Below are 12,866 nucleotides of genomic sequence, written 5' to 3' on the forward strand. Positions count from 1 at the left end.
TTCACAAAAATACTGAAAAAACTTTGGAGAAATGTAAAGCAAATTAAGGGCATTTCTTTGTAACCTCTAAAACTTTAAATACTCTACAAGATGCTGATAATTTTATCACTTATAACGTGCATTTTTAACCCTACTTTACCCTCAAGCCCAGTCAACTTATTTACCCTCCGGCCTACACCCCTCTTTACCCTCAGTGCTGCTCTCCCTGTTTACAGTCAATGCTACTCCCCGCCTTTAAACTCAGGCCTACTCCCCCTGTCTGCCCTTGGGCCTATGCCCCCCCCAGTAGCACTTCCCCCTGTAAACTAGTAGGAAAGTAGACCCGAGGGTAAACAAGAGGAGCAGCACATAGTGTAAACAGGGGGAGTAGGCCCGAGTTTAAAGAGGGAGAGAAGCACCAGGGGTAAACAGGGGGAGTAGGAATGAGGGTAAACAGGGGGACTGAAGGTAAATCGGTACACCTCCTCTTTACCCTCAGTGCTACCCTCTGTTTACTCTCGGGCCTACTTCCTCTGGTTAGCCTTAGTGCTACTCCCCCTGTTACCCTCAGGCCCTACCTCCCCCTCAGTCACCATCATGTCTTCACCACTGATCCTGACAGAAAACACATTCTCAATACTTTTATCCCTGAACAGGCTCACTTCCACACAGATCCTCAGCAGTCTTGCCCTGCAGCAAAACCAGGTGTTGATACATAAAATTATTGCTCCAGAGAACACCACTAGCTAGAGCCTGATTGTAGTATTCTAGAGAGTGATGATGGATCCACTTTTTTTTTTTCCATAAAAAGGTACAAATGAAAGATGAAAAAAGGAGTCTAAGACTAAATGGTGTGAACAAAAGCTGATGAATGGAGAAATTCAGGTAAATTTTCACTCAATAATCAATCCATTAGGAAAGCTGAATCACTCTAAACCACCACCTCCTTCTTCTTCTTAAGCAGGATTCACTGCCAAAGGGTAAGACTAGGATGACAAAACCAAGACAGCAAAAATTCTAACTGGGTACAGGGCACAGTGCCAATATCACTATTCTGATATGCTGCCCTGGAAACTACCTCTGTCCTTTCCCTGACTCACATATAAGATACACAATGAAAGTTAAGTTGAACGGGTTATGGAAGTAGAATTTTTGACAAAGCCTGATACACCTCCCCTGCAAGTCATAGAAAAAAACAGGAAATTTTGCATTCAAAACTTGGTTTTGGCCACACTAACATTTCACAGTGGCAATGACAGCACAGCTACCTACTCTCAAGTCTTCAGTGTAGTTACCCTAAGAAATAGTAACTTTTATTGAAAATTCAACTGGATCTTAATATTGTCATATTACACATTTGCAGTGTCTTCATCAAGGACTCTAGTTATGTCTCCTTGCTTCTGCTCAGCAAACCTCAATAATACCTTACCTTTTTCTTGTATAGCAGTTTTGTTTTTTGAATTTAGTTTTCTAAACATACTTTCTGAAGATTTCACAGCAGGATATTCCCCCAATGCACTGGAGCAGTCTAACATGAAGCACAGAGCACTCTCCTCTAAGCCTGTGCAGATACCCATGACTCATGACAGTCTCAATTACAGCCACTCTTCTCACTTAAGCTGAGGATACGATTTTGCAGAATAGAGACAGTTCTCCTATTACTCTGAAGCCCCTGCCTCACCCTCCACAAGTGAAACTAGTGCAATAAAAAGGCAGTAGAAAGAAACCTCCCACTGCCAGTAACAAACAGTTGTAAAGTTAGATCATCTACGTGTAAAATAATAACTTCATCTACTCCTGCAATACAGTTGCAATTTATGATGAGTTACAGATTTGCAAAAAGCAGTACTACCTCTTATCAGGGGTAGATGAGTCAATTTATGCATAGGAAATTAGACAAAGTCAATACAAGAAACTCAAGTGCAAGCATTCTCAAGTGAAAGAACAAACAAAAGCCAGAAACACTCCAAAAAGTCCTGGGTGATTAGCAGCAAAGATTTCAAACAAAGGAAGAAAGAAACACCCAGAGGTTGAAAGAGAAATTAAGAAGTTTGCCTACCCTGTATGTCAGATAAAGCCAAGATGCCAATGAGAACAACTTGCTTTCTCAGAGAACAACTTCACAAATGCATCCAAACATATCTACTTGGATTAGGACTTCTGACACCCATTTCCAAATGGGAAGTTTGGCACTTTGGATAAAGTGTGAATTAAAAATCAATTAGAATTGATCAACCCAATAATATAATTCAGTGAGAAAAGCTACAGTTTAAATAGCATTTTCTTTACATTTACCTGAATTACCTCTGACTGTTTTAAATAATCAGTTGCTAGTAGGATGGAATAACTTTTACTAATACTTCAGGAATAAAAGGCAGGGCAGTCCTGTACAGAGACTTATATAAAAATATATTAGAAAGTCTGCTAACAATTTTAATAGAAATATTAGATCACATTATACGAAAATGCCTGATCCTTTTTAGTAAAAATAAACTGCTCTCTAAAAAGATCAAGCAAGATTATTTATAGAGTTTCATTTTTCTTTTATGCAAAAAAAAAAAACAAACACACCTTCACCTTTTAAGAGAAAAAAAATCTGAATACGAGCAATGTGAGTTACTAGAGATGCATCAACGCTTTCACATGAAATAAAAGAAATTAAAAAAACCTTATTTTACATGCCTTTTTATATGTAAAATAAGAAAATTAACTTCTGCCTACAGAAGTTAAACTGATCACTTAAAAAAAAAAATAGAATGTTTGGTAAGAAAGAACTGGTTTGCTTACAAAATAAGTTACTAACTTAAAGTCATAACTTCAAGTTTTTATTGAGCATAAGACACAAAAGGATTCAAACATCTGAAAAACTAAGAACACACTGCAAGTAGCTACATTATATTGATAGGGCAATACTGTTGTCTCCCCTCATTTCCTAATTCACTAGAAAGGGTAAGGGAGGACCTCAGACTACTGTAATTCTTTTCATAATGAATGAGTAAAAAGAAACTCTAAAAAATGGGCAGTTGAGTATAATCAAGAGGTCTGACCTGAATGCAGGACAATTAATAGAATTTTTCTAGCACAGTTTTCTAAGTACCGCTCAGGACAATGGCTAAAAAATAAAATACATTTTAAAACCCCAATAAAAAAAGACTTCACAGTCTTTACATCTTCATCTAAAATCATTTTTATAAATATCTTATTTGCATTATAGTAGGAAGGCTCAAAAAGTAATGGCAAACACTGGGGTCCTGTATTTTACAGTCAGAGGTACAAAAGTGAGTCTTCATATTTTAGAGCTTACCTAAGCCTGGTATTCAAATGAAGATAATAATAAAGATATGGTGCAATACTCATCCTCCAAGAAGGCCAAGACAGCTTGAACAATGAAGTCACTATAATAAATTGTATTGTCTAAAAATCTACAAATACTAACCCAGGAGGGCTAGGGCTGAACAGCAGAAGTACCTTACATGGAAATAAACTGAAAAAAAAGCACCTCCATGACTGTTCTAACACCTTACACAGGGGTTTGTTATTAGCCGTTTGCATGCGACTTTCCCTCCTCCCAGCCCTCTGAGCACTTGAAACCTTTTTTAATCACACAGTGCATGTAACAAGATTTTGCTTTCTAAACTTGCAATGTGAGAAGACAGGTTCTCGCCCTGTTTTCTTGATCTCGAGATTTTTTCAGTAGAAAATACAAAACTGAAAAAACCACACACAGACTTTTCTCAAACACATCAAGAACACCTCAGCAACTTTAGCATTTTGCTTGCAGCCTGATAAACAGCTTTTTTTTTCCAAATATGTGTATTTTTCAAATTAACAAAGACTGGCCACTCGAACAAGCACAGCAACATTGCTCATGTACCAATTACTCAGAGTAATTGGCTGCAAGGGAGGTCACTGGGTTTAATCTTCAGTGCCAAATCAACCAACTGGGTTAGTGAGGCAATTCAAAGCTGGTATGCCTGATCTTTTCTCAGTCCTGACAGTTTTATCATTGTTTCTTACCGACAACACCTTAGAAAATAGCAAAGAACTAGTTGGGATACAGATTACTCACTAGCCACTACATCGTATTTGTCACCTCAAATTATGATGCAATTTAGGTCAGCTTATCCCTCAAGCTCATTTGAAAAGCTGAGAATAACGAATGGAGCAGGCAGTAGTGATTCTCAGTGGAAACAACAAATATGTCACCCAGGAACCTCAGTACCTATGATACTGCCTTCAGTTTCCAAAGTAAAGTCTAGGGAATTGCAATCCTTTTGTCCTTCTGACATATACACTCACTAGATTTTAGTAAATATAGACACTAGATTTTATTTAAGAAAGTCTTTGAGAGGAGTTGTCTTTTACTAGAGTCTCAACGTTGTCCAATCCCTGAAAAAGCACATCAGTTCAGCAGTACGAGCAGAATAGAATTTTGTTCTACCACGGTAAAATGCCTGCAAAAACAATTTTTTTTTTTATAGAGAACATTCTTCAGAAAATAATAGAGCAAAACTAGGAATATTTAGGTGTCCCATGGTTTGGGGTGCAAATGGACAGACCTCACCCACCACTTGCAGGAATTCTGAGTTTGAATGTGCTTTTTCATTTGACCTATCCATGGGAAGGTACTTATCTATTCAGGAAGTAGTGTCAGTCTAAAGCCAGCTCCTATATTAAATTAAAAAGAAAAATATTTACTTACTCCAGAGAAAAATCTGTTATCTTTATACTTACGACAAGATTTGTATTTCCAGATATTTAGTTAATATTCACAGCTGTATGCAAGTTCCAATAAAATTTTACCTAACAATTTTCAAGTACTGAAACCAGAACATACCATATCCCCACTGACTAAAAAGCATTGTAGATATTCATCCACCATGTCTCAAGACCAATTCTGGAATTCTGAACATAAACAGGAATGTTTTACAAGTGAATTTTAGGTTTTAACAAATTAAATCAATGAATACACTTTTTCCTTGCTCCTGTAAACTTTAAAAGCGCATTCAAGTGGTTCCTATTCACAAGACAATTTGTTTTAGATAAATCTATTATCAATATCTCCTATTACCAATGCCTCTATTTTGAGTTTGGTTCTGCCCATGCTCTGGTTATGTACACTGAGTTAAGGTAATGCCTTTCTGCTCGGTATATTTTTAAATCCAGAAATTGAAGCAAATTGCAACTATTAAATAAAAGTTTTCAGGAATACAACTGTAAGAATATATTAATATAACCATATGTTAATCCTTAACACCTAAAATGCTGTACGTACAGCAATAATATACTTGGAGAAAGCTATTAACCCCCAAGCACAAGTCAGAAGTTAGAAATGGAGGTCCTTGCAAAAAGTCATTATAGGATACCAGGCCAATTGTTATTTCTTTGCACGATCTTTTTCAAGTAAAGAAGAAAATAAGTCTGAAAAATAGGCTGAGCTGAAGGGATGAAAGATTAATTTAAAGATGTTGATAGACAAGCTCTAGAAAATCTTGTTGCAGCAGATTAAGTTACTATCCTTGGCTGTAGACTCTGCCCAACTCCAGGTCAGAAGTCACTGATCCCCAAAGCAGGGTTGGCAGGAATAAATGTGTACTGACACCTCGGCTACTTCAGTGCTGGGACCCAAACCTTAGTTTGGCCCTCTCCTTCACACACCACACTGAAATGACAGAGAAACAAGTACTTTTCTGACAATTCTGTAAGTGATGAACTAGATGAGAGGAGGTGAACAGGAAAGGGTGAAAATTGACTTGTATATCACCAACAACCTTGGTTTTTTTTGATAAGTAGAATCAGATGCACCACTCATCACAAACCCATCCAAACAGCAACAAAAAATTGCTCTCACAAGAGCAGTGTCAAAAGCATAATGTAAACTTAAAGGATTAGTAATTAACAGGCTCCACTTAGTCATATTATGTACCTTAAAGCCTAAACACTCAGCTTTAAAGTAGCTCTAAGAAAAAAAAAATGAGGTTTTGCATGGAATGTTAATTATCACAGAGTCCCATCTACAGTGGTCAGAAGCAGCACTAGAAGGAACAGTAGAACAATGTTAAATATTTTTCTAAGATCCAATAAGAGTGTGCACTTAGAACACAAAACTAGTCTACATTTGCTACAGCCACTTAGGTATGCAGCTGCATTCATCAAATATTTGTATAGAAAATACTTTAGAAATATTGACAAGAGGAGAAATTGTATGAAGTTCTCACCAATAGGATTCAGAAAGCAACTTAGAGGAACAAGTACACATAAATTCAAGTTTGCAACTCAAGTTGTTAAATTAAAAAAAAAAAAAAAAAGCAAATATTTAATACTTTACTACTAGAGAGGTGGTGTTTCACATTTTATACTTTCCATTAAATGAAAATCTTTAAGAGTGCACTGTGTGGTTATCACCCTAGCACTTACTCATTAAGACCAAACATTCAGTATTTATAAATTAGGAAACACCACTGATTAGCTATGGAAAACATATGCAAAGCTTCAAAAAAAAAAAAAAAGTGTGTACACTTTGCTTCTGCAGACTATCCTCTCCCACCACTTTAAACCGAACTTTTAAGTTTTAAGATCACTTTTCCTTTCCAAACAGGTACAGCAAATAAACCCTAAATGCAATATCATGAAACTGTATTTGTAACAGCCTCACCTGTCCATTCATCAAAACTGAGCTGCTGGAATCCCAGTGATGACACCAAATATGCTATTTTTGCAGAGAGGAGTTCACAGCGGTGTCCTGACTGCCTCAGTGGACAGATCAAGATTTTCAACTGAGCCTGAGCTTTTATTACCCTCCCTTGCTAGGGCTTCCCAGCTTTTTAGTTCCTCCCTTCTTTTTGACTAGCTTGTTACATGCTTCTAGTCTAGTGTAGTACAGTATCTGGATGGCATATTCTGGCATTTACCTGACAACAGGTAAATGTGGTAACATTTTTGAGAGCAAATTTCAGTAAGAAGTAAAATCTGGCTTCTGCACAATTAGAGTAAGAATATGAGAAATGACCTACAGGGTCACTCAGACCAGTGGTCTCCCAAGCCCGGAATTCTGTCAGAGGCTACCAGATACGCTGTTTGAGGATAACCTGTATTCCCCCAAGCATCCACAACTGTTGAATTAAAGACATTAGATGAATTAAGGACAGTAGACATTAAACAACTGCACCCTGCGTTTGCAAGCTCCACAGCCTTGGAGTCTTGACTTTTTCCTGAAACCCTCATCATATTTCTGTCTAGCCTTCTCTTCAAACTGAGAAGTTCCAGTCTTTTAGTATCTTCTAAGGGCTCCATTCCCTTGGATATTTTTGCTGCACTTTGATTCTACTGCTGCCTACCTCCTTAGATGTAGAGATCTGAACTGCACACAAGAGTAAGACAGTTTCGCACAGCAACAATACGGTATTTTCTGTCATCTTCTCAATGTCTTTGCTGATACAGTCAACACTTGGTTGGCTTTCCAGCTGTCACTCACACTAGATAAAAGTATAGCAAACAGATACTACAGTTAAAAATAATTTTCTAAGAAAAATCTGTTCTCACCAGTTCTACAGAAACTAAGAAACTCCTCCAATTCTATTACACTTCATAGATATGTAATAACCCCATTACTCACTTGCCAAAAATTACTTTTGGAGCTACTGGTACTGGACTACTCTCCTTTCCATACTACTAGATAACAGTCATCATTAATATCATGATCATAAAAAACAGTATTCCTGTTCAACTTCATTCTTGCATAGAAAATTCACACTGAAATAGAAGGGGTAACTTTGAATACATCAGTGCTGAGGTAAGAGAACAAGAGCATCATAAGACCTAAAGAATACAGTGCATGACGGCAGTGCAGAAGGAAAGAAATGCTAAGTATAGGTACTACTTTACAGGCCAATCCAACTTTAAGATGCTATACAGTAATAGGATAGAAAAGAGAAAGCAAAAGGTCATAAGATTTGAGAGTGTAGGAGTGGTGCAATCCAATACATAACCTTTGTTTCCTTCCCACTATTATCCATCTTGTCTCTTTAGAGAATGTCAGCTCTAAGATCCATGTTTGAATGTCTGCAGAAGTACAGAATGTGAGAAAGTGAGCTACAGAAATGCTGCAAAAAACCTAGCAGAAAAGATACAAAAAGGTCACACTAAAACAAGATCGATCCAAGGAAAAACGATACAACCTACCTATTCAAATCAATCATAGGATTACTCCCTAACAGTCATAGTTATAGATTTGCTAGTCTAAAAAAAAAAAAAAAAAAAAAAAAAAAAAAAGACACTGATATGAAAGTAGAAATAATTTATAACAATTATTTCATAAGGAATAGGGCAAAATAAATCTTAACTACTGCCTTAAAGCATCACACAACTAAAGGCAGAGATACAGAGTACAGGGTTTATTCTTTAGTCAGAGAGAAATAGCTCTCAGCTGCAATTCATTTTGACTTCTCCTTAACTGAAAAATGGCAAAAGGTTAAAGAAAGAAATGACCTACCATATATGTCAAAATAACCTCTCTCGAACAGCTTTTCTCCTGTTCAGTTATCTTAGAACTACCCTTTGGATTTTTTCTTCTGAAAGGACAAATGACATATGTTTTTCAGATTCTTAGCTTTCTTTGCAATCCCACTTCCTTTCTTTTTGTCTTATTTGCTGAGGCAATGGAGAAAAAAATCTAAGCCAGCTAAAAGGCAGAAAGTGTCTATCAGGCTCTAGAAGCCCCGACAGCCATTTTTCCTCCCAGAACACAAGTACTACACTCTAGTAGTTGTAGCCAGTACTCATCCTAACACCTGGAAGAAACATGTGCCAGGAAGAGATTGTATCACAGGAGTCAAAGTCTTGAGAGAAAAAACACAGAACACACTCAATGAATATGATAAAAATGGGGGAGGGGTGGAGGGTGGGAATCAAAAAGTGATAATACAGTAGGGAAAAAAAAATGTAGTCCACTAATCTAACAAGAGTTTGAAGCTCAAGAAGCATTTTAGCAACTTTTGAAAAAAGAAGTGAACTGTGAAACAGACGATTCTGGTTTGGTCAAAACCAAACCGTAAATACTGCTGGTCTCATAAGTCACTTCTTTACTCAGCCCAGGAAGACAATGCCAAGCTGATCAGCTTTTATCTTATTTCTATAAGTAATTAGGTTACAAATTTAGAACACATTATCCTGCAACAACAACTTTTAAATACCTATATCCACTTCAATGACCACTCATGTTCCTTCTTTCCTGCATTTGAGAATTTTTAATACTGTTTAAAGATGATGTAAATATAACTGCATGGTAGCACTAAGCACTTCTTTCACCGCTCGATCCTACAGGAGCTAATGCTGTGAAAAGCACGTGACATCCAGTAACACTATATTCTCCCACTAACAGGGGAGACAGGACTCAGTTTATCTGCTGACATCATATATCCTTTCAAACACTGGAAAAAGAGTAATTCACTCTCAGAAAACGAAGACATACATACCCATGAAGTCAAATCAATACAGAATAATACAGTGCTAATGCTCTGCGGTTTGAAAACCTAAGGATGCCTAGCCCAAAGCACAAGTTTTGACCTCAGAGATGGGAGAACATTTAGGAAACAGGACATATTCACCATAGGAAATAGTGTCACATCCTTTTTGCCAGTAAAACACTTGCACTTCTGTTCAGCACAACCCGTTAAATGCTCTTCTACAAAAGCAGCTTTGATTTTCTTAAGACAGCTGACGTGCACTGTATTAATCCACGATTAGTCTATCTCCACACATAACCTGTCTCAATTTTGATTAACAGTAGCAGATAAATCAACAGTAATTTGATAAAGCAAGATAAACCAGGCTAACCACAAGTATTCAGCCAGGACTTTGAGGGCCGTTACCTGATTTGATGTTAAGGTCAAGCCCTTAGCTTTAGGCACCATATTTTAAAGAAAGTGTTATCCTGATCTGATCTTCCGTGTTGAAGAATTTAACAGCTCAGTACCATAACCATCATGAAGAAAAGATGCTTCCCTCTGCCACACCAGCCTCCAAATAACATATAGGAAAGGAGGGGACTACACTATTTTCAGTGGTGCCCAGTGATAGGACAAGAGGCAACAGGCACAAATGCAAGTACAGGAAGTTTCATCTGAACATGAGAAAAACTACCTGACTGTGAGGGTGATAGACCCCCTGAGTAGGTTACCCAGCAAGGCTGAGGAATCTCCTTTGCTGGAGATACTCAAAACCTACCTGGTCATGATCCTGTGGAATGTGATCTAGATGACCCTGCTTGAACAGGGTGGTTGGACTACATGATCTAGAGAGGTTCTTCCCAAGCTTGACTATTCTGTAATTTTGTGAAAAGGAGTTGTCAAGGCATACTACCTTCCATGGATTTGACTACAGAGCTCGTCCCAGTTAACAGAAAACATGGTTATATTCTTGAATACTGACTGAGATGAGAGCTGATCAGCTGATCTCCATCACCCAAACTGTGAGTAAGATCATGGGAACACAAGCAGTGAGAAACATCAAATGAAATAATTTCTTTTCTCTGAACTAAATTTTACTAAAGCATCATTCTATTTGCATTTTATCAGTCTTTCAACCTTGAACAAGATGAACATTTTAAGTTTTGTTACTCTTTCATATATCCCTCAGTAAATGCAAGCCACTCGTATTGCTGTCACACTGCTAACAACATGGTTGTATACAAATCCATGCCATTCTTCATAACATGCTACTGAAATGAGAAGCACCTCTTTCAGGCACTAATACACATGCCCTCCTCCCACTTTGAGGACAAAATGTTTGTTATCAGAACTTCATGAGAAATCACGACAATACTACTGGTGCCTAAATCAGTACTTATTTTCTACTCTCCTTCCTGACTTTAAAATGCATACTTGTCCCTGGAAACAGAGCGGGAATGCATACAGACACCTCCCCGTAGCTACTGCCAGGTCAAAGAGCAGTTGCTGAGGTTGCACCAGCACTTCCTCCTTATCGAAGGTTTTTAGTTTTGCTGAATTCACCACTCTGGAGAGCATAAAGGTATCACTGAAAACCTTATTAAAAAGAGGCAATTCACAGTGACTTTTAACACAGCACTTGATGTTAATACTCAAGTGTGGTCTTTAGATGCAAAAATATTTTCTATGAAATACTTGAGCACTGCTAACAGCTTTTGTAAAGGACCATTTTACTCTTCTATCCCTTAAAATACCCTTCCCAGAAATCAGCCGCAGTTGTAATAAATTTATTTTCTGAAAAACATTTGAGAGCCTTTTGACTCCTCTTTTACACTCAAATAAACCAGTACTTTCCCACTGCTCGCCCATAATATGAACCTTAGGGCAATACAAGGATGAAATTCATAGTTTGTTTTCTAACATATTTGTCTACAAGCTAGCTTGACAACACTGTCACACATACTTTTTAGCAAACCTTTCCTCTAAATCTAGAGAAGAAATGCAGAAAGTGAAAGAGTTGAGGCAAAATGAAGTACTAAAAATGTTAAAAGAAAGTTGCTTCAATTCTTACTCATCATTTTTGTTTATAAGATAATTATGGCCTACCATAACTGATACATAACGCAATAGGCAAATCACTTAAGGAAACATAATGCATTGCAGTGATCCTCATATAGCAGATAGTAATTATAGGTATGTTGAAACAATTACATTTTTGTATCTCCTTATTCCTCATCTTGTAAGTGGAACTAGATCCACAAGAGAATGTAAATGTCTTGCCACTTACTAGACTACACCACCCTCAGATGAGCAACCAAGCTCCCTTATGCACTGAAAAGATTAAGTTATAGATGCTGTTCAATGTCTAAAACTAAACATGAGTGGCAAATGGCCAATTCAGCCAAAAAGAAACAAAGAGAGAAGTAACAGAGACTTAAACTCCCAGATTTAACTCCACACAAGAACAACAAAAATATTCCTTTCCTCTTACTCATTCAACACTTGGCCCATGTGCAGCAGAGCCGGGTGCAAATCATCGATCTGTACTGATCATTTTGCCCCCCAGCTGGCCCCTGGGCTACATACCTTGCCTGCTCCTGCCCCAAATGGAATATCACTCCTCAGGAATGAAACTCTCCCATGTTTGGAAATGCCTCACATCCAAACACCCGGGTGTAGATTTCACATTCCCACCAGAAGTAGAGCAATCTGAACCTGAACTTCAACATCCTGGAAAAGTATTCAAACTATTTGTTAGAGAGGCAACATCACATAATTCTTCTGCAGAAAAAAAGTATGCAGGATTGCCCCCATCTTTGTCTACTGCTTTAAAGATTAGAGTCATTCCTTATCCAAATCATTTGTGTGTCACTAACCTTACCTCTGCTCGTCTTCTCATTCAACTGACATATATTTTTAGAGTTACAGTGTTTTTATTAGTATGCAATTAGACATCCTTGGGAGTATAAAACAAATGCCTAACAATAGGTATGCTTAATTTATGCTTACTTTGTAAGGCTTACTTAAAAATATCCTGACATATAAATAACTTATATGCTTAGAATTCTGCTCCATACTTGGATCTGAGCTACTTCTAAAGCATTTCACCACATAGTTATGTTAGAGGCACAGAGAGGAAGATACCAAACATAAAACACTTGTTCGCCAGAATTGCCGTGTTGAATAAAGCACTTCAGTAGGCTGCCAGTAAATCGATTTTAAAATCACAGAATAGGCCATGTTTCCATCAGGTGAGTTTTCTATCATGAATGTACCAGCAAATCTTTTCAAATATGCAAATGTCTCACTTTGCCCATTAAGAAACCAACAGCATTAAATAAATATTTAAGAGACATTTTGAGGTTTTCTGATGAATGAACAAAGTAATAATTACTTTGGTGCTCTGAATGCCATAATACTAAGTCTACACCACTACTTGTC

Source organism: Tinamus guttatus, unplaced genomic scaffold, assembly GCF_059628265.1.
Source record: "Tinamus guttatus ecotype Peru unplaced genomic scaffold, ASM5962826v1 Tinamus_guttatus_pri_ptg000676l, whole genome shotgun sequence".
NCBI lineage: Eukaryota > Metazoa > Chordata > Aves > Tinamiformes > Tinamidae > Tinamus > Tinamus guttatus.